The sequence below is a fragment of the Natator depressus genome, chromosome 9 (assembly GCF_965152275.1).
Source record: "Natator depressus isolate rNatDep1 chromosome 9, rNatDep2.hap1, whole genome shotgun sequence".
Lineage (NCBI taxonomy): Eukaryota > Metazoa > Chordata > Testudines > Cheloniidae > Natator > Natator depressus.
In genome coordinates, this window is record NC_134242.1 from 79,099,175 (window position 1) to 79,122,557 (window position 23,383).

Below are 23,383 nucleotides of genomic sequence, written 5' to 3' on the forward strand. Positions count from 1 at the left end.
TCTAAACTGAAAAGTTAAGTCAACTCAGCTATATTGCTCAGGGTTGTGAAAAATCCACACCCTTGAGTGATGTAATTAAGCCAGCCTAGCCCCCCACTATAGCCAGTGCTAGGCTGATAGAAGAATTATGCCTTTGATCTAGCTACTTCCTCTCGGGGAGATAGACAACTATAGTGACAGGAGAGCCCCTCCTCTTGCTGTAGTGATTGTCTACACTGAAGTGCTACAGTACCACAACTGCAACACTGCAGCTATGCCACTATATCATTTCAAGTGTAGACTAGCCCTAAACCTATGTTCAAAGGTAACCCTAAATCTTAATATGCTGGGCTCAGGAAGGTCGGCTGCCCACTGATGCAAAGGAACACATAGAGACAACATCTGTCTTGTAAGCAGGACAGTCTGCTTCTCCCAGCGAGAGATGAGGGGTTACCTTGTCTAAAGGGAACATACAAATACCTGCAAGGAAAGATTAAGGTATAGATAAGGGTAAATAAGCATGTAAGACTCTTTGAGTAGTGCTGTTTCTGTGTTACTGCAAACGTAGACTGTCACAGGTTCCTGAAAGGAAAAACTTACAGGTGCTAAACCTAGTTGGGCTTGTTGTGTTAACATGGCTGGGAAATGGGGGCCACAGCCCAGAGATCCAGTCTAAAGTGGCTGGAGTACATGGTTCCACCCAAAGTAAGGTGCAGGAAGCCACGCCTGTAATATGACAAATAGGGACAAAAAGGGGCCTAAGGTATGGTGTGCCCTGAAACCATGACAATAAGAGAAAAGAATTTGTAAAAGAACAAAAAGGTCTCCACACATCTACCTTACTTCCTAGACAGGCCTATCTTCCCTCACATTGCAAACCCCTGGGGGCCTGGGTCTCAGTCTGTTCCCCAAAAGTAACTACCCCAGAGAGAGAGAGAGAGTTCCCTTTTTATCCCATCAGTTATTCATTCTCTCTTCCTGTGCTATTTTTAGCCCAGTTAGTCCAAAACCAGTTTGGTGGGTTCCACAGGAGACCAAGTCAATCTCCTCCAGGCAAATGCTCTCCCCCATTGTCTCGTAATAACCCCCAAGTGTTTGTTGAGGGAGGTCATATCTTGGATTGTTATTTTTACATTTCTGCTTGTTTTTCCAACAGCTTGCTATTAAATTAAACCAATATATTCACAGTAAACCCCTTACAACAGACGAACATATTGTACTCAAAAATTATTACAAAGCAACTCCAAATCAGTCACACCAAGTATCAAAATATTATTCATAACCTTTAGTTTCCTTATTCCTTGGAAAATTTAAATTACAATCTTTCCTTGTAAAACACTTTCCTCCCTCCACCATGTGCACATAGGGATGTGCTCTTGTAGGGTCCACATGAACAACAGGAATCTGAGCATTGTAAAAGAGCTTTAAAGGATGTCTTGACAGAATAGTTACACATTTACAGAGTTACTTGAACTTTGCAAACTTAGAGAAGAAAAAATAAAAGGAGGCTAAATTTTGAGCCAATCAATCTAGAAATGAGGGTTTGGTTTGAATTGTTAGGATGTGACTCTTATTTATCCTTTAAGTACTATAAGTTACTGGAGAAATTTACCCTAATTAATACATATATCACACACAAATTTCCATTCCAAACAGGAGTATTTCAATGTTTTGTTAGTTAGGTTTTTAGAAACACACACTTGTTGTTTATTAACATCGTACATCCAAGGCATATCCCCAATCTTGAGTGTACGCTGTTATTTCATTATGGAAACTCCTTAGGTTCAGCAAAGTTCATTTCCTCTGGTATATTTGCAGTAAAATACTATGTCAGGTATTTAATAGCTACTTTCCAGTATACAATATGGGTACTATTATCCAGTTTTCTACCTGGGACAGGAGTTTAACTGGGGCTCAAATATGCCATCTCAGTCTACCCAGACCTGAAGTAAAGGACATACCAAAAAATAACAGAATAGAAAAAGATTAAAGAGATATGTTATCAATGGGCCATATCATCAGCTGATGTAAATCAGTGTAACTCCACTAACCTCAATGGAGCTATACCTATTTACACTAGCTAACAATATGGCCTGAAGTCTTCAGCAAAGAACAACATTTCTCAAGTTTAAGCTTTGTATTTGTACATTATGTGGCCCAAAATGAGAAGCGGTAGAATAGTACAGGTCCAAGTTTTAAAATCTTTCCAACTCATCCCCTTCCCAAGTATTTTTTTAAAATAAGTATTTTTCTCCATCTTTACTTGATTACATAAATTGAAATGTCACTTTTTTTTTTTTTTTTGCTGTTTAATGGTATCATGCCTAATTTCTGGATCCCTGGAAAATAACCCTAATCCTTTCACCGGTGTGAATCTGGTCATACATGAGTAAGCAGAAGTTCATAAACTTGGGAGCAGTCTTAAAAGTTTAAGGTTTTGAAGTGGAAGGGGCGCATACAAGTTAAAAATCATTAACCACCAAATAAAGACATTTTGTTTTAACAAGTGTTTTAAGTAATTTGTTTAAACCAAATATCAGAGGCTTAACCTAATTAAATTCTATGAGAAACATTTATGCAATATTTTAAACCACTAGAAATTGCATCCTTTTCCTTAATCCCCATACAGGGTATGTCTATACTACAGCTGGGAGTGTGCTTCCCAATGTGGGCACAAAGACATGCACGAACTCCGCTCAAGCGAGACCACTAAAAACAGTCGGTTGGCCACAGTGGCAGCTCAGGATACCCACCCAAGTGCATACCCAGGGGGGTGGTAAAGGTTGTACTCTGGCAGCTAGCTTTAACTGTCACCTCTGCCACTGTGGCCACACTGTTATTTTTAGCGCGCTAAAAATAGCTGTGCTAGTGTGCGTCTGTCTACCTGTGCTGAGAAGCACCCTCCCAGCTGCAGTAGCTTCTACTTAAAAACAATATAACAAAAAAACAGTAATATAAAATGTAGAGCTATACTCTGTAAAAATATGATCCCTGAATAAAAAAGGAGCGGCTTCCTTGCTTATTATCTTTCTCTCTGCTATTACTATCTTGTAAAGTGAGAGTTTCTGTCTCTCTTCACAAATTCTAGGCTTACCAAAACATAGCAGTCACTGTAAGGATGACGTTTTACACAGCATAACTAGAACTGGAAGCAACTGGATTTACTCAAAATTTAGAACCAGGTTTAAAATAATAATGAAATACCCATGAGAATTATTATGCCACTACTCCTTACCTCCACATTTAGACTTTAAAAAAAACCAAACACAACTTAACTGCACAGGTCAAGTTTGCTCTCCAAAGATATTTTTTACTAAAAAATAAAGTACTACCCATATGAGAATGTCATTGCGCTCTCTCTCTCTCTCCCTCTCTCACACACACACACACGCACAAAACGTGCTTTAATATCTTTAATTCATTCATACTTTCCTGATTCCACAATATCCTTAATGTTATGCTTTTTAACACCAACATACCTAACCTACCACAAATAAATCTCACAGGTTTCTCTAGAGACTAGATATTGCTTTAACTAACTAAAACAATATATTGAAAACAGAAAGCCAGGATGGCCTGAATTCAAAACTAATTTAAAAACATATCAACTAGACAGGCCACTTTAAAAACAAACACAGTCACTGCTGCTAGCATACTCACTTCTGTTGTGTCTCTAACGAAAGCAGCTCAGTCGTAATCCATGTTGGCAAGCTGTATTGTCTATTCACAAGGATTGCTTTCTGCCAGACTAAGTGTGTCAAGGCTTCCTAGTCTTTGGCCACTGGTGGATGTGTTATGAAAGCTCCTTCTACTAAAACACGCCCACTTCCGTGACTCACCCAGGAGTTTTGTGTCTTTATTTACTTTTTTATGTCAACTCTTGGTGGAAAACTGTTAGCTAGGGGAATTCAGCTGTGTCATTCCTCTTGCATGGCAACAGAAAATGTACTGTGTGTGACCTAATGATCACTATTATCTTTGAATGAATAATTATGAAGTAGTAATTATAAATTTGTTTTAAAATAGCTCCAGTTAACTTCCAACTAATTTAAAACTAAATCACGTACAGAATTCTCTCTCTTTGATAAGCCATGGGCTCAGTGATAGAGAAAACACTGCAGTGGAAGAGGTTTTGTCTGTCCCCCACTAGCCCTCTTCCTCAGTTTCTACCAAGCCATAATCAGCACCAGTAGGACCCATCACATATCTTCCATCTCTCTTGGGCTAAAGACAAAATTAATCCTGACAAGCTGACTTATTACCAAGTAGTGTGCAAAGCACTGGGCATCTCCAGAAGGGTGTGTACAAAGGAATTCTTCCACTTCCTTAGCCCACAAACAGTTACAGAACCTTTTCACAGTGACTACTTCAGCCTAATGGCTCAAGACAACTCTCTATGCCACAAATTCCCACTACTGCCAAGAGAAAAACAAAAGATCTGCGTGGCAGCAGATCCCCTCATTTTTCCTCCGCTATATCTGCACACAGGGATCCCCTACGGAGCTAGACTCAGCCTGTGCAGACAGAGATCTCTCGCTGCAGTGGCCTCCACATCCCATCCTACATACCCATTTGTACAGCAGAACTGCACCTACTCCACTGCCATGAGAACCTCCACAGGTGTAGGAACAAATCCAGCCCCACATCTACATGCACAAAGCTCGCAAATTTGGGGGAAACGTAATATGTCTCTGCAGTGGCTGGCTAGTCACCCACATTTGGTTCAGCATATTTTCTGCCCTAATAGTCAGGAGAGGAAAGTGATTGTGTAAATACTTTGTTTTCCCAACATTTCTGACTGATTTTCAGCATTTTATAAACTTTGTTTGACACACTTTCACTTTGTTGCTCAGTATTAATTCATAATTTGAAAATTTGAGAGAAGAGACTACAGTATAGCCAAAGCAATACTCAGAAAGAGTCCCATCAGCAAAAATGCTGACATCTGATTAAAAACATTAGCAGTCCAAACACATTGATTTCTGCGAGGAAAAAAATAGTATATTCCAAAACTAATGGAAACAGAGAATTACATTAAGAACTCACTTTTTCATCTAGCATTATTTACAAATCTTGGAAGTTTTTAACATGCCTGATTCAGAGATCCTAAACTGGAAAAAAAATGCTTCCAGAAATCTTATCCAGCACCCTTTTTCAGCAAAAAGGGAGCAAGAACATCTCAGAAAGGAAAAGCAACACTACTATTACAGACCATATGGAAACAGCGTCTTCTCACTGGAAGAGACTGGAACTCTGTAATAAATAAATGGAATGCTTGGTGACCCAAGATATGCTGCTATACAAAAGGCTTTTATTTCCTTATGTTGTTTACCAGTATTTACTGTTAACATTAAGATGTTTAATTATTGCCAAATCATGTTTAATAGTTTAAGTGAGACTTTATCTAAAAGAATACTTAGTATTTATGAGCGCTGTTTGAATCTTTTTTATTTCAAGAACAGTTCTGAATACTTTCTGCCAAGTCTTTTTCAATCAGTCCTACAAAGTACTGAGCCAGAACGCTGCAGCGCATCTCCTCAGCAACACAGGATACTGCAAGTATGTCACACCTGTCCTCTGCTCTCTACTCTGGTTTCCCATAGAATTTAGAATCAAGTTCAAGGGGTCTTGGTCCTTATCTCCAAAGCGCTGCATGGGCTGGGCCCAGGATATCTAAAAGATCATCTAAAGCTCCAGGACGAAGACCATAGTCAACAACTACATTCCTCTGGCACAATGGAACTCTCAATATGAAGAATAAAGCTTGTCTGTGTGGGAGACCGAACTTTTTCTGGGGACAGTCTGAGACTGTTGAATGAACTCTCCCAAGAACTAAGGGCTGCCACAAACCTTACCACTTTCTGCTCCAAGTGCAAGGTCCATTTCTTTAACGTTGCCTTTTCTAACACAGAGCAACAGGTAGTTGTTGTTTTTTTTAAAATAGATATAAAAAACCAAGACACCCCACGGCACACACTTCTCCCCGGGGAGAGGATTAAAGAACAAACACATGACAGATGCCTAGTCACACTGCTTAATGCACTACTGGAAGGTGCACAGATTCTATGGTGATTAGCACGATAAAAGAACTAAACAGAATAGCTAGGCAGAAAAATGTATGTACTTTCTTTAGAGAATCTCTACAAATCAATCTCTCTCTCTCTCTCTCTCTTTCTTTCCCTCTTCCCCACTATATGAAGCTTGGAGGGGGCACTATTATATGTATTCCGGTACCTCTCACAATGTGCAAAGTGCTGTCTGAAAAAATAGGAAGATACAATCCCTGTCCCAAAGACCTTACAATCTAAGGACTTAATTCTCAAAATACTCAAGCACATTAATAAATTCACTACATACTGACTCCAGTTTAGTAACTTGAAATGTAGACATGAAATGTTGTTTTCTCCTACAGTACTGTACTTATTTTGGGTGGGAAAGTCACACTGACTTTCACTGGGACTTGTGCTCTTAAGTCACATAGGCACTTTTTAAATCCCTACTCTTTATTCCTAATTCTCATAGGCTGTAGTCAATAAATAAATAAATAAAATAAAAAAATGATGGGTTCAGGGGACTGAAAGTGCAATAGGGAGCCTTTCACTTTTAGATTTTTTTTTAAATACAAACCATTACTTAGTTTGCCATGCCTGTTCAGTTGCCTGCAAGAGGTGAGTTTATGGTACTTATCCAGTTCCTAGTGACTACATCACATCACAAAAGATATCATCACAATTGGCTTCCTTGCTGGCAATCTGTTCAGATACCCCAAGGAATGAAAGGGCCAAGGAAACTGATGTACCCTCTAATCCCAAGAACATATTTCCTTTCTTAACACAAAGTCAGGGCTAGGATACATTGACAGAATGGTCAGAGAGAAGCTTGCACTGCTACTGCCCATGCTGCACCTCTCTAGTATTTTTTACAAACACTAAATTCACTTTAAAGGAAGAACAAAATCTAATAAAATAATTAAAATGAAAGGGGGAATCCTTTGTGTTTTATTTGAGGCAAGTGTTATATAGTGTATATCTTTCTCTGTGGCCATCTTTCATCAATTTAAAATGGTTTTGGAAAGGCTGTTTCTAAAAACATAGATAGGTTATCCTCAATACTCTATTTCCATATACAATACTTGTCCTTTTCTTAAAATACAATACTAGCTGTCACCTACGGCCCCCAACTAAAACCTCTCCAGCGCATCATCAAGGATCTACAACCTATCCTGAAGGACGAGCCCTTACTCTCACACACCTTGGGAGACAGGCCAGTCCTCGCTTACAGACAGCCCCCCCAACCTGAAGGAAATACTCACCAGCAACTACACACCACACAACAAAAACACTAACCCAGGAACCAAACCCTGCAACAAACCCCACTGCCAACTCTGTCCACATATCTATTCAAGGGACACCATCACAGGACCGAACCACCTCAGCTACACCATCAGGGGCTCATTCACCTGCACATCTACCAATGTGATATATGCCATCATGTGCCAGCAATGCCCCTCTGCCATGCACATTGGCCAAACTAGACAGTCTCTACGCAAAACAATAAATGGACACAAATCTGACATCAGAAATTATAACATTCAAAAACCAGTAGGAGACCACTTCAATCTCTCTGGTCACTCAATAACAGACTTAAAAGTGGCAATTCTTCAACAAAAAAACTTCAAAAACAGACTCCAACAAGAAACTGCAGAACTGGAATTAATTTGCAAATTGGACACCATCAAATTAGGCCTGAATAAAGACTGGAGTGGATGGGTCATTACAAAAACTAATTTCCCCATACTAATTTTCCCCTACTGTTACTCACACCTTCGTGTCAACTGTTTTAAATGGGCCACCTCATTACCACTACAAAAGTGATTTTTCCTCCCTTGGTATGCTACTGTTAATTGAATTGTCTCGTTAGACTGACCCCCAACTTGGTAAGACTATTCCCATCTTTTCAGGTACTGTGTATATACCTGCTACTGTATTTTCCACTCCATGCATCTGATGACGTGAGTTCTGGCCCATGAAAGCTTATGCCCAAATAAATTTGTTAGTCTCTAAGGTGCCACAAGGACTCCTCGTTGTTTTTGCTAAATGACAGAATTCCCCTTCCGTTAACTAGAGTGAAAACACTTGTGAATGGAAAGAACAAAACCTTGCTGGTTTAGTCATGCATTTCCTGCTTTCCCATGTGACCTGTAAAATGGAATCTTAAGTTTAACAGTAAGAAACTTCCACAAGTCTTGAACATTTTACCAAGATCCTGTTTTATTTCTGTTGAAAAATCTTAATTGTTTTACATCAGAGGTGTACTTTTATTGTTTTCAACTTCTGGGGAAAATATTTCAGAAAGGTCAAGAGGCCACAATAAATAGCTTTGTGGCAGATTCTCTGCTCTGTTCAGCTTTCTTTGTGACATGCAGGTGTTGCACAGGAAGCAAAAACCATCCGCAAATTCCTTGCTGAGATTCCCGTCATGCAGGGCCAACATAACTGGCTTCTTTGCCTCCCTCCCCGAAGCTTCTGGTGGAAAGGAAAATGCTGTGGGCAGGAATGGAAAATGTTTTCTGCCTATCCCCAGCTAGCACACAATCCCTACAGGACTGTTCCCAACTGTCACAAGTTAGTGCAGCCCCCAAGCTGTTGTAACCTCACCTGAAGCAAAGAATAAGAAAGCAGAAACAAAAGCTCTTTGAGATGTGTTGTCCATATGTATTTTATTCCTCTCTCAGTGCATGTGTGTCCCATGTGCTTGCGATCAGATCTTTTGGACAGTAATGTCTGTTGGGGCCACACATTAGCTCTGAGTCTCCTCATGTTCCCATATCAAGGGCATAAAGTGTGGAGTGGCTCCACCACCACTCAGATTCTTTGCCAACACAGAGTCCAGATTTTATAGTACTCTACTAGCAGGGAACATATGTTTGGACAACACATTCTGAAGAATTCCAGTTACTGCAAGATAAGTAACTTTTCCTTTCTTCTTCAAGCGCTTGAATTAATATATATACATTCCACTCTTGGAGGCTCAGCCCCCAGCCCTGGAGCGCCAGGTGGGAGATGTGGCCCCCAGCCCTGGAGCACCGGGCAGGCGGGTGGCATGGCTACCAGTGCCAGGTGGATGGTGCGGCCCCCAATCCCAGAGCGCCGGGTGGGCAGGCAGGGGACGCAGCCCCAGCCCCGGAGCACCAGGCAGGCGGGCAGGCAGCCTGGGGTGCACAAGCACTGGCTCTACCCCCCGGAGTCCCTGGCCACAGGCTGGCCCCCACTAGCCCTAGCCCCAGCCCGGAGCTCCGGCCACAGAGGAAGAGCTGCAGAGCACCAGGAAGCAGAAGGGGGTTGGGGGCGGAGCATGGGCGGGGCCACACAGTGCAGTTTGGGGAGGCTCAGCCTCCCCCAGCCTTTGCTATCTGCCGCCCATGGACTGAACCCCATGTGGCTGCTTTGCTGATGTCTAAAATGGGTATGCTTCACAAGGAAATCAGAGAAGGTGCTTATGCACTAGTAGAATAAACCCTAGTCTGAGCTGGCAAATCTAAACTAGCTCTGTTGTTACAAGCCTTGATGCAATCAGAAACCCATTTTGACAGCCTTTGAGCTGATATCAGCTAACCCTTTATTCTTTCAGAAAAATCCTACTAATTACTTTGCGGAAGCCCTGAAAGGCACAACTAATTCTCCAGTCCTAGACAGTTCCTCCTTAGAAATTTCCTCTGACTGTTCAGTTTCACATGCTGGCAGTTGAGAAACTGCAGGTTCATGATGAATAGGAAAGAAGAATTTCATCCTAGGTGGTGGTGTACATGTGTGATGACTCAGGTGATAGGGACTGAGAGATTCCAACTAGGCCACCTTCGGATGTTATAGAGGTAAGGGGCCTGAGGGCCCAGGACAGGATACCAGCAGGGGCGGCAGGTTTGTATACTTTTTGGTGGTGCCCAGAACCTGCCCTTGCCCAAACTCCACCCCCCCCAACTCCGCCACCCACTTGCCCAAGGCTCTGGGAGGGAGTTTGGGTGGGGGAGGAGGTCTGGGGTGCAGGCCCTAGGCTGGGGCATGGGATTGGGGTGCAGGCTCTGGGAGGGAGTTTGGGGATGGAAGGGGGTGTGGAGGGAGGGGGTGCAGGGGTGAGGGCTGTGGGGTGTGGGAGGGGCTCAGGGCGAGAGTAGGAGTGTGGGGGGTGAGGGCTCTGTCTGGGGCTGGGGGATTTGGGGTGTTAAGAGAGGCTCAGGGCTGGGGCAGAGGGTTGGAGTGGAGGGGGATGAGGGCTCTGTTTGGGGCTGGAGGTGAGGGGTTTGTGGTGTTGGAGGGGGCTCAGGGGAGATGAGGGCTCTGACTGGGACTGGGGATAAGGGGTCTGGGGTGCTGGAGGAGCTCAGGGCTCGGGCAGAGGGTTAGGGTGTGGGGGGATGAGGGCTCTGGCTGGGACTGGGGATAAGGTGTTTGGGGTGTTGGAGGGGCTCAAGGCTAGGGTAAAGGGTTGAGGGTGTGTGTGTGGGGGTGAAAGCTCTGGCTGGGGCAGGGCTGAGGATGAGTTTGGGGTGCAGGCAGGCTGCTTCGGGACAGGGGCCAGAGAGGAGGACTCCCCCCAGTCCTTTCCCTAGCAGCAGAGAGCTCTGGGGGAGAAGCCCCCCTTTCCCACCCCCAAGCAGCACATTCACCCCCACCACTGTCACTGCACGAGCTCCTAGGGCCCCTCTCAGGTCCAGGAATCTCCCTCACCTCCCCTGTGGTGGGTGCCAGGGGGTGCTGCGTGCACACCCTCCCCTCCTGCTGCCCCTCAATGTAGCCTCACTGCGGGTGAGGGATGGGGCTGCCTCCTTGCCCAGAATGGGGCAGGAGCGGTGACTGCGGGCGGGGTCCCCTATGCTGATGGAGGGTCCCGCCAGAAAAGGGAAGGGTCTGAGGTGGAAGGGCAGGCTCAGAGTCAGTCTGCCCTGGCAGGGAAGCTGGGGGGCACTAGGACCCTGCGACAGCAGTTGCTGTAGGGGGGCAGCATGGAGCTGCTCGGAAGAGGCAGCCAGGGAAGGAAGAGGCAACCAGGGACACTCTGCTCCGGGGCCCGGGGAGGCGCGTGGGGGGCAGCAACCGGGGGAGACGGGGCGGGGGGGCGGCAGATGGGCCGTTGGGACACCCAGCCGCAAATATTGGTGGAACTGGGCCCCTGGGCTCTGAATATTGCAGGTGCTAAGGCACCACATGGAGATATAACTCGCCGCCCCTGGATACCAGGACATATGTCTACCCTCATGTTTCCTATAAGATCTGGACCGAAACAAGTTCTTGATTCCGCTTTCAACCCATAAAATTCCTAGGAAGGCCATAAGGAAATAAGTAGGGGATCCCTATCCATTATGTTGCACTCAGAAGACAAAAAGAATGAGCATTCCAAGGCTGAGGGAGGGGCTACCAAAACCAGAATGTTCAGTTGTAAGGGGAGGTGGTGGTCTTGGGGACACACCCAGTGCTGATGTGACTGTGGGTATTACTACCATCAAAGGAATGTTAAGTTCTGTAAATAGTAAAATTAATTAATCCTACACTCACAAGAGTGCCCTGGAACAGAAGTGGGATTTGTCCAGGGGAATCAGCTGTACCTGGATCTGAAGCTGGTAACAAAGAGCAGTCTAACAAAGACATCTGTAAATGAGCCTCCCCATCTTTTAAAGGCCTTTTAGAAAAAGATTTACAGATTGAACATTTGCTGGGGATATGAGACTTCCCAGTACTGCTGCCTCGCAAGAGACACAATACTTAAAACCAGGTGACCTGGGGTAGATGTTTGTAAGCCCCTGTACTGGGAAAAAATTCCAGCGTGGGAAAGAAGATTAAAACTTCCCAAACAATTAAAGTTTATCAAAAATCTGCCAACAGGCAACTCACCCTAACATTAACGTACAAAAACTAGTATAATGAGCATTGAGATGCAGACACTAGAAAGCTCAGGGTTTGTCTTCATGTACAACGCTACAGTGGTGCAGCTGCACAGCTGTCGCACTTTAGTGAAGATGCTTCTCCAATCAGCATAGTTAATCTACCACCCCAAGAGGCAGTAGCTGTGTCAACAAGAGAAGCCCTCTTGTCGACATAGCACTGTCCACATGGGGTGTTAGGTCAGCATAACAACGTCACTCAGAGGTGTGGATTTTTCACACCCCTGGAGCAATCCAGTTATACTGTGATAAATGAAGTGGGGGGATAGCTCCCTTTGATGGACACCCAGCCAGTCAGTTAGCTGTAAAATCCCTCTCAGTAGCTATTCTTTACTTGCTATACCTGTAAAGGGTTAAAAAAACCCAGGTACAGAAACAAAAAAGTGGGCATCTGACCAAAAGAGCCAATGGGAAGGCTAGAACTTTTTAAAATGGGGAAATAAACTTTCCCTTTGTCTGTTGTTCTGTGGGCTGGAGGGACAGAGCAGCCATGCTATAAGCAGCTTTAAGTCAGGTCTGATCATAAATCATCAGATCATACCTAGAACTACTTATCTGAACTCTAAATGTGTAAGTAGATCAGAATGTTTAGCTAGACGCGATCAGGATTAATTCTGTTTATTTTTAAGGCTTGTGGATCTCCTCTGTGCTAACCCCAGATGCTTTTGTTTGCTTGTAACCTTTAAGCTGAACCCCAAGAAAGCTATTTTGGGTGCTTAATTTTTGTAATTGTTTCTTTTAAGATGGAACAAACAGCCTAAGTTCCAGATGTATTTTCTTTCTTTTTGTTTCTAATAAAATTTACCTTTTTTCAGAACAGGATTGGATTTTTGGTGTCCTAAAAGGTTTGTGCATGTTGTTTGATTAGTTGATAGCCACAGCTAATTTCCTTTGTTTTCTTTCTCAGCTCTTCTGGGTGTGTGTGTGGGGGGGAGGGCTTGAGGGTACCCCACAGGGAGGAATTCCCAAGTGCTCCTTCCTGGGTTCAAAGGGGGTTTTTTGCATTTGGGTGGTGGCAGCGTTTATCAAGCCAAGGTCAGAGAAAAGCTGTAACCTTGGGAGTTTAATACAAGCCTGGAGTAGCATGTATTAATTTTTAGAATCCTTGCAGGCCCCTATCTTCTGCACTTGAAGTGGCAGAGTGGGGATTCAGCCTTGACATATACCGATATAGGTCTGTAGTGTAGACCTGGCTTCAGTCTCTCAGCTATGGGTGATGGAAAGGAAGAAAAGTGGTTGGGCAGTTCCATCTTTATGCCCTCAATACAGGAGCACAAGAACACTCCAGGTGCACATGCGGGCCCCAAAGAGCCTCCTGGCCAAAAGACTGATCAAATGCACACCAGGATTAGATTATTATATTACACACACATATAGATTAGACATAGACAAGTGTTAAAAGAAGAACATTAAACAGATAACTGATATACATAATGAGCTTCAACTGATGATCAAAAGTCCGAAACCTTAACTGACCTGCATTTCTCACACTGGTTGCTTACCAGTTAAGTCGACAGGACTCACTTGAGAGAGATCGCTGACAGAATTTCCATGAAGTTTCACTCCTCTCCCTCTGCAGAGATTATTAGAATTATTAGCGATTTTCTGTGTCAATACCTCTGAAAAAAGTGTATCAATATAATTATAGTATATTTAAAAGGAATTTAAAATTATTTCTGCTAGAATTATCAAAATTCAGTTGCAATACAATATATTGGCCCAAATTAAAAGAAGTCAAATAGAAGCGGTGTAATTAACAAGCACTTAACCCAAACAAATCTGCTTGTTCAGGTGAAGACCACAGTCCCTACCAATTATGTAATACCAATTACAACAGCATTTGTAATAAATGCCTGCAAGTGTTATACACAAATACAAAATGTATCACATCTGCACACAAATTACAGTCGTAAATGATACTTTTAAAAAAAAATAACATATATAGCATTTGTACAGCAATAGGATATTATTCCAAGAATGTGGCACAGTTTCTCTCCAATGTGTCATTTGTAAAAGTTGATTTTTATAGTTTTGAAGTCCCTCATGATAGCATCTAAAAATTATGTTGTAAAGTCAAATTCATCTGGAATTTGGTCCCTCCCTCTTGTTTTTTTTAAATGTTTGTGTCATTTTAAATAAATAAATAAAAGGACAGAGACACAGAGAAAGGGGAAACACAGAGGCCAGTGCAGGGATAAAGATGGGCAAAGAATGGAAAAAAAATTATAATATTTTTTTCAGAAGCATGAGCAAAATTCATTAAACTATTTGACCCGCTCTAGTGGTGGCTTAATACCAAGAAAAATACTACTTCAAATCAGGGATGTCACAAATCCATTTTTTTTGCTATTTGATCAAACAGCAACTAGTAACTATTTCTATTCGTTAGATACTAAACATAAATAAATACATGATCTAATGAGATTTCACCCAGCAGTAAAATATGCCAGACTAATATCCTGGATATTTCTCTCTCACTCTCAAACACTGCACACATGCATGCATGGTCACCAGAGCCCAAAATGCTTCCAACAGAGATTATTCATAGAGGGAGTAGTAACCCACTACAATGTTGAGAATTTGAAATTCAAACTAATTTTCTGAGTTTATGATTTTTGATGTGGGAGTATGCACTTGGTCTAGTTTCCATCAGCTGAAATGGGAATGTAATTTGGATTAACGTATTTTGAATAAGTGACAGTACAGATTCAGTCAAATCCTTCCAAACTGCCTTGATTTTCACATAATCAAGCAATAGATCTTGATACGTCATTCATCATCAGTCCAGTATGAAACAGAAGGTTATTTTCATACATTGATTAAGTTATGGCAAAGCCAAGGAAGCCTGAATCAATGTTTACTTTGTTGAATGTTTTCTCAAGCTATAAATTTCAAATCCAGAAATGAGTCATTTCTTCAGCATTCTCAAATGCCAAATAATGCAACATACCTTTAACTAGAGTTCACAATCTCAGGGGAATTGCTGAATCATCAGCTGCCAAAAAGGTCATAGAGCAGCAGTGTCAAGGAATGCTTTCTGCCATGTTTGGCTAGTAGATAACAACCAGTTGCTGACCTTGCTACCACAATCCATCCCTTTGTCAGCTAAAGACTTAACTACTGCAAAACTCTATGTCAGCATAAATTTTAAATCAACCGAGAAACTTAAGATGGTGAAGGTGGCAGCTTTTTTTTTTTTTTTTTTAAGGTATGCCTACACTTGGAGCTGGAGGTATAATTCTCAGCTCAAGGAAACATATTCTGGCTATCTCTGCTTGATCTAGTGCACTAAAAACACGAGTGTCTTGGCAGCACAGGCAAAAGGAAGGGCTAGCCATGCCAAATACATACCCATCCAAGATCATGGGCACATACTTGGTGCGGCTAGCCCGTCTTGCCCCTTGCACTGCCACAACTACCCTCTATTGTTAGCAAGCTAGCTTGAGCATGTCTCCTCAAGATGGGACTAACTCCTCCAGCTCCAACTGTAGACATACCCTAAGTCAGAGGTCCCCAAACTCTGCGGCATGCCCCACTAGGGAGGCACAGGGGGGCCCGGGCCAACCCCCATGGTGGGGGGAGCGCCACCCAGCCCCGCCCCACCCCAAGCTCTGCTCTGGCCCAGCCCTGAGTCACAGCCCCCAGCCCCACACCTGGCCCTGGCCCCACTCTTGGCCCTGGCTGCGGCTCCACTCCTGGCCCTGCCCCAGCCTTGGCCCCTGGCTATGGCTCCATTCCCAGCCCCAGCCCTAGACCCACCGCCAGCTGCATCCCCAGCCTCGGTCCCATTACCCCTGTCTGCGTCCACCCCGCCTCTGCCCACGCCAAGCCATGGGGAACACTGCCTTAAGTGGTATATCCTAGCAGAAGCACGTGACACCAGTGCACTACACTGGATACCTATTGGTTTCTAGGAGGAATTTAAATTTTTGGTTTTGACCTATAAAGTCTTAAATGGCTTAGGCCCTTCTACATGAGACACCATATAATGTTCAAGGGTCAGGTGAGTCAAAGGGCAGTCCAGATCAGTGGTCAGAGTTCACACAAGTGGTCCAATAGGCAAGTGATCTAATCTAAGGGAAATGTACAGCAAGATAACTGGCAGGGTCAGGCGGGGTGGAGTCAAGCAGGGTCCAAGTAAAAAGTAGGGGGCAATTGTTTGTTACTCAGACAAGACCAGAAAGGAAGCAGGAAGTTTATACTGTATGTGGTCACCAATCAATCAGGGTCAATATCATGTGACCAATTAGGTAGGAGGTTGCAGAACCCTAGAAGCTGGCCCACTCACATCTGTAAATTCCTTGAAAACTGGATGAGTCAGCATGGCATGATGTCCAAAGCTGCTTCCCAAGAGCCCACTGGGTTCTGTGCTCTTGAAGTCCTCAAATCGTGGTTTAAAGACTTCAAGGAGCAGAGAATCCTCCAGCAAGTGACCCGTGCCCCATGCTATAGAGGAAGGCGAAAAACCTCCAGGGCCTCTTCCAATCTGCCCTGGAGGAAAATTCCTTCCAGACCCCAAATATGGCGATCAGCTAAACCCTGAGCATATGGGCAAGATTCACCAGCCAGATACTACAGAAAATTCTTTCCTGGGTAACTCAGATCCCACCCCATCTAACATCCCATCACATGCCATTAGGCCTAATTACCATGAATATTTAAAGATCAATTACCAAAATCATGTTACCCCACCATACCATCTCCTCCATAAACTTATCGAGTTTAATCTTAAAGCCAGATAGATCTTTTGCCCCCACTGCTTCCCTTGGAAGGCTATTCCAAAACTTCACTCCTCTGATGGTTAGAAACCTTCATCTAATTTCAAGTCTAAACTTCCCAATGACCAGTTTATATCCATTTGTTCTTGTGTCCACATTGGTACTGAGCTTAAATAATTCCTCTCCCTCTCCGGTATTTATCCCTCAGATATATTTATAGAGAGCAATCATATCTCCACTTTGGTGTAGAAGCAGGCCCCATGGCCTGTTCGAGTAGGTGCTGCTTCAGATGAAAGTCACAAGCCACTTGTGTCAATTTCTTGAACAATCTGCAGATCACACCATGCTCTTTAACATGGCCATTGCCAAGATGGAGCAAGCACTGCTTGTGGGGAATTGCTATTGGGGATCACTCCCCCACAAGAAGGACAATGTTTAAACCCTGGTCAGGGCATCACTGAGGAAAACTAAACTTATACAACTAACAATAATCTAACTAACACTAAGGATACTACTAACTATATACAACAAGAGAATACTAAACGAATTGAAAAGTTGTGAGGCTAAGACCTCACTAAGCTCCAACTCCAGCCTGAGGAAGGGTAGGGACGAACCTCTACAGCTCCGGTACACTCAGCATGCACACGCCTAAGTGGAATACATGGCTGCATCTACTCGAAGAAGAATCAGGAAGTCTGAGTTCTACTTGCTGCTCTGTCATCCAACTATTCAATGCACTATCTTGAGAAAATCATTTGCTCTCCCTGCATCTAAGTTTCTCCATGTGTAATGCAAATCCCCACCCCGTCCAGCTCCACTCAAAATGCTGATGCTGGGATCATCCTCCTAGCTCATCACTCTAACCTTATCACCTCCAACACTTTGCATCCCTCCATTGGCTTCCTCTGTCCCACTGCATCAAATACAACCCTTCTGTCTTCACCTTTAAGTCCCTTAATTATTTCATTCCAAGCTATCAGTATTTTATCCTAGCAACCACCATCATCTATGCCCCAATCAATGATGACAGCTGTTGATCACCTCTATTTCTGCTTCTCCCTCAAGCACCTTTATGCTTGAGAATTCCCCATCAAATCCAAAAAGCCACCATCTTGTCTTCCTTCAAATCTCTGCTTAAAACTTAGCTCTGCTGTAAGGACTACAGAACACTGCCATCTGGAAATGACTAGGCAAGCAGTGAGCTGCGTACTGTTTATTAAGAACAGTGTATTCATTTTACTTTTTATAATGTCCTCCTATCTTTTACCCACCCCTTTTCTGTTTCTTCTACCTGTTGCATCTCGTCACTAGCCCAGTCTGTGAACTCTCTGGAGTAGGGATTTTTAAAATGTATTTGTTGTAATGTACATAGCACAATAGAGCCCTAGTCTTTGATAGCGAAATCTAGGTGCTATTGTATTTCAAATAACTATAACAGTAATTCTGATAATAGTCAAGGCCCTCTTGTGCCACAATACCTACAAGCAGTCAACCAATGATTTATGGCTGGACTAAAGGGCAGTTATGAAAGTTGAGATTTACGTAATTACAAAACAAAACAAAAATGTAGGTGTATATATGTTTATCTTTTATCATCTCCCTCTCCCGTGACCTGTCCATGACTTGTACTAAAAATACCCCTGATTAAATCTTAGCTGGTAGCTTGCTGTTCTGGGGGCCCCCAGCGGGAGCCACTGCTTTGGGGGACTCCAGCTGGGGGGGGAAGCACTCCTGAGGGGCAGGGCCAAGCCACTGCTCTGGGTGGGGGGCATTAATTAATTCATCTGGGTGGGAGGCAGGCTACTGTTCTGGGGGAGGGGCCAGTGGTACCAGTGGGTGTTCTGGCTGCCCCCAGGGCCGCTGCTCCGGCTGCCATTGGGCCTCCCCCGCTGCTCTGGCCACCCTTGGGGCCACTGCTGGGGGCTGTCGAGCCGCGGCTGCTCCCACCATCCCAGGGACCACTGCTCAGGTGGTCCCCAAGACCAGTTGCCTGGGACCGCCTGAGCAGCAGCCGGTGCAGCTGGCCCAGGGGCAGCTCTAGCAGTGACCAGTGCAACTGGCTGCGGGACTACCTGAGCAGATGGCTACGGAGCCGCTCCATTAGTGGCTGGTGTGGCTGTCCCTGGGGCCAGCTGCTTGGGTGACCCTGGGATCAGCCACACTGGCTGTTGCAGAAGTCATGGAGGTTGCAGAAATTCAAGAATCTGTGACCTCCGTGACAGACACAGAGCCCTAACCATGACTATCTCCATGTTTGTACAGTCCAAGAAGGCCCAGCTCCCTATCAAAGCTTCTACATAGTTCTTTAATATAGATATACAATTTAAAAAAAAACCCATTATAGTAAAAGTATGCTAAGGTGACAAAGTCAAGCACTCAACAGTTAGGAAGTGCCAGAATTAAGGTTGCCCATTCACTCTTAACTTAGCCTTGTGTGGTATTTCTTATACTATGCACCCTGGTGCCTCTAAGACAGCTGAGAGCACAAGAGAGAAAGTCTCCCTGCACTCATTCCTGTGCCTGGTGCTACAGCAGTCCCCAGCAGCTGGGATGAGCAATTACAGGTGAAGTCCTGTTCAGCCCCTGCAGCCTTGCACTAGAACATGCTAGGTACAGACAATACCTTCAGAGAATTTAAGCTGCCAAACTCTAATAAGTTTCTGCTGAGCACATGTGAAAAAGAGGCTCACAACTTGGCAAGATTTAGGTTGATTTTCACAGGAACAACCAAAGGCACATCCCTCACCCCAGTCGCTTCCTGCCAAATTTCAAGTCCCTTCTCCAAAGGATGGAAACATCACAGCTTCTCAGTTAAACAGTTGTGCTTTTTTTTTTTTTTTTTTTTTTTTTTGAAATTGGCAAAATAACGTATTTACCATTTGGACTATTAGGGAAAAGGTCATAAGCCAGTGAAAACAAGAAAATAAAATGGACAATGTCAGGCAATCTTAACTCTAGGCCAGGGGTGGCCAACCTGAGCCTGAGAAGGAGCCAGAATTTACCAATGTACCAAAGAGCCACAGTAATATGTCAGCAAGCCCGCATCAGCTTCCCCCATCCCACCTCCTCCCACCGTCCGGCAGCCCCACCAATCAGCGCCTCCCCCTCCCTCCCCGCACCTCCCGATCAGCTGTTTTGTGGTGTGCAGGAGGCTCTGGGGGGGGGGGAAGGGGAGGAGTGAGGGCACGGCAGGCTCAGGGGAGGGGGCGGGGAGGGGTGGGGTGGGGTGGGGTGGAGTGGGGGCCGGGCCTGTGGCAGAGCAGTGAGACCCCCCCAGCGCATTGGAAAGTTGGCGCCTGTAGCTCCAGCCCCGGAGTCAGTGCCTATACAAGGAGCCACATATTAACTTCTGAAGAGCCGCATGTGGCTCTGGAGCCACAGGTTGGCCACCCCTGCTCTAGGCGATGCTATAAGATGCACATATAAAACTAAATACCGCTCTCCGGTAATCAGGGTGTTAATGGCCAAATGCACAATCTGATAGCACTTGCAAAGAATGTTTACTTTTCAAAAAGTACATTTTGAAAGTTTAACCATTGCCAGACAGGTAACTATTTACTGCAATTGTGTTTTGATTTTATTACTGAAATAATAAAATTGGGACGTATGAGAATTTACACGGATTCTTTTGGTGATTTATAGCTGAAGGGTTTGCTATCTAGCTTTATACCCTTGCAAAATTATTTTAACTTCAGAAGCAATCAACAAGGTTTCATACAAATTCAAGTTATCTACATTCTTGTTTCACTAAAGCACCTGAGCCATCTCTTTGTGCTCTTTCAGTATTAAAACTTGCACCCTCTGCTTAATTAATATCAAAATTGTATACAATGCTGCTTAGACTACCTCTTGTATATTTCCACTATTCAAAGACAAATGGAAATACAAGTTAAATATATGCTTCCACGAGAGACAATGGTGAAATACATTAGACTAGACATTCAGATTTCATCGTAAGTCGCAAATTAAATTACAATAACTAAAACGCTTATAAAGAATTTATTGGACTCCAACACATCGTTAAAATGTGACCTACTGGACATATGTGTCTGCAGCACACATACACAAGTGAGAACTACATGGAATTACTAAGGAATGAATATTGGGGAGGGAGGTAGTTTAGTAGTCCTCCACTTAGTTTTTCAGTATTTCACATTATGTACATTATGTATAGCTGTTTTAAAATCAATAACATTGATCAAAAGGTTTCAGAGTAGCAGCCATGTTAGTCTATATTCACAAAAAGAAAAGGAGTACTTGTGGCACCTTAGAGAAAATTGGTTAGTCTTTAAGGTGCCACAAGTACTCCTTTTCTTTTTATTGATCAAAAGAAATATCATCTGTAAGTAAACAAAAGCATGGAGAAGTAAAAATGTTCAACAAAATCTTCCTATTTTAAATACCTCCAGAATTTGAGCTCAGTGTAAACCTTTCTAGTTTTTAGTGAAGGAAATACAACCCTTATGTCCCCTTCTCCATCAGTCCCTAAACATGCCAAGTATACCCCACCTACAAGTAATATTGTTTAGGCCAACAAGACAAACAGATCAATATCAAGGAATTACTATCTTTGTTAGCGATTATATAGCAAGCGAGGATGTATAATAATTCCTTGATATTGATCTGTTTTTGTGTTTTCCTTTTGGTAAAATTAGCTGCATGTGATTTTCATCAAAATCATCATTACAAAGTTTACAGATCTGAAGAGACGTAAAACACACATACAATATGTAGCTGAAACAATTGCTGAATTCTTGATCATCCAAAAATTATAGGGCTTAATTAACCTCTGTGGTAACTCACTGACATAATCTATACATTTCATTTGTGAGGTAAAAAGGCATACACAAAATACTAATAAGATCAGAGGGGAAAAGGAGGAATGAGAGCTGCAGTATTTTAACTTGTACAATTTAGCCTCTCTTATGTACTTAACTGTAAAATGGTTTGATTCTAGTATATATAATTCCATCATGGCTCAACATTCCATGTCTGAAGACATTTCTAATTCCTATATTTATGTAATATAGCCCACCTAGTATTGAATAAAATATTCTTTTTTTCCCCCTCAATGATATTGCTAAGTGACAGTGACTTGAGACACCAATTCATATTGATCAAATGAATAGTCTGCCCCATCTGGGCCAATTCAAAGTTTAAGACCATTGCACAGATAAATATTAGAAACATGGATACAACAACATAAAAGAGTAGAAGATTTAATGTTTATCATATAAAAATTATCACACCTGCCCATATCTCACATTGCATTTTCTAAAAACATCCATTACAGTTGAACCTCAAAGATACGAACGTCAAGAGTTACAGACTGACCAGTCAACTGGACACCATGTAGGAAGGGAAGTAATCAATCAGACTGCACTGGAGACGAAAACCCCAGCAAATACTGAACTGCAACCTTTTTCTTTCTGAGGCCCCCCAACTCCAACATACTATAAAAACACCAGGCCCCAGCAGAGGGGCCTCAGGGCTTTAAGCCCTTTGGGACTTGGGACTTCAGCCACGCAGGCGGGAGGGGGCTCCAGATTTCAGCCACAGGGAGATTGGGGGGGAGGGTACCAGGGTTCTGGTGTCGGCGGGGGCTCAGGGCTTCTGACCCTCGGGAACACCGGGGCTCAGGGCTTTAAACCTGGGGAGGGTGCTGGGACTCAGTACTTCAGCTCCGTGGCTCCGTTCCCGGATTCAGCCCCCTGGGGGGTGCTGGGGCTTGGGGCTTCAGGCCTGTGGCTACATTCCTGGTTTCAGCCCCACGGGGGTCACTGGGGCTTCAGCCCCATGGCTCCATTCCTGGAGTCAGCCCCGTCGGGGGCGCTGGGGCTCAGGGCTTTAGCTACGGGGGGGAGGGAGAATGCCACTTTCAGCCCCAGTGCTCCCCCAACCCCGTAGCTAAAGCCCCGAGCCCTGTGCCCCTGCCCCACTGAAACTGGGAGCAGAGCCATGGGAAGCCCTGAGCCCCATCTCCCCCACAGGGCTGAAGCCAGGAATGGACCTGTGGTGCTGAAGCCCCAAGCCCCAGCACTCTCCCCCAGGTCTAAAGCCCTGAGCCCTGGTGCTCCTGCAGATCAGAAGCCCTGAGGACCCCGCTCGAAGCCCTGGAGCCAATCACACATATGAACCTGGGAAAAATGCTCAAAGTTGCACCTTTTAGAGATAGCTATGAGGGCAAATCCTGTGGTAGTGATTTGCCTAAGGAGTCTACACCATAAATAGGTGCTGGAATGCATAGAGAAAGGAGTATATTATGTATTTTATCTCATGGCTAATACCATCACTTTATATTTTGTGTATAATATATGACAAATGTATTTTTGTATGGTTTAGACAGCACATAATCATAAACATGTATCTTTTACCATACTAGATTATAATATATATGGGGTTTGGGGGTTTGTTTGTTTGGGGTTTTTTTTTTGGGGGGGGGGGGTTGATCAGGATTTTTTTTTGGAGAGTAGCTTGACAGATTGGAACATGTGTGTGTTGTAGTATAATCACCAATCCAGTCCTGCTTGTTAAATAGGACATCACTAGTTTATATAAATCAGAGTAAGAACAAAGTTCAGTGTGAATCTTGTTTTAATATTTCTTCCCTTCTACTTACCATAAATAAAAATAAAATAAAAAATGTCCAACTGCCATAACTGCTGACTCATGGTTCTTCTGAAATGCATAACCTTCAGCACATTTTTCTACTTATAATAATTTTCAGCTGTAGAAGTCTGTACGAGGAAAA

The 23,383-nt window shown here is 43.7% G+C and overlaps 1 protein-coding gene across 9 annotated transcripts in view; it reads right to left on the minus strand.

Moving 5' to 3' along the window:
* Positions 1 to 23,383, minus strand: part of ZC3H12B (zinc finger CCCH-type containing 12B) — a 105,157-nt gene that overhangs the window by 22,126 nt on the left and 59,648 nt on the right. For 4 of the 9 annotated variants that reach the window (XM_074962393.1, XM_074962389.1, XM_074962388.1 and 1 more), the window contains exon 2: positions 13,391 to 13,487. The exons of 2 other annotated variants lie outside the window; for them this stretch is intronic. The gene's annotated coding sequence lies outside the window, so the exon portion shown is untranslated. Of the gene's footprint in view, positions 1 to 13,390; positions 13,534 to 23,383 lie in introns of all 9 variants that reach the window. 3 more of the 9 variants (XM_074962394.1, XM_074962395.1, XM_074962390.1) reach the window with 2 other exon arrangements.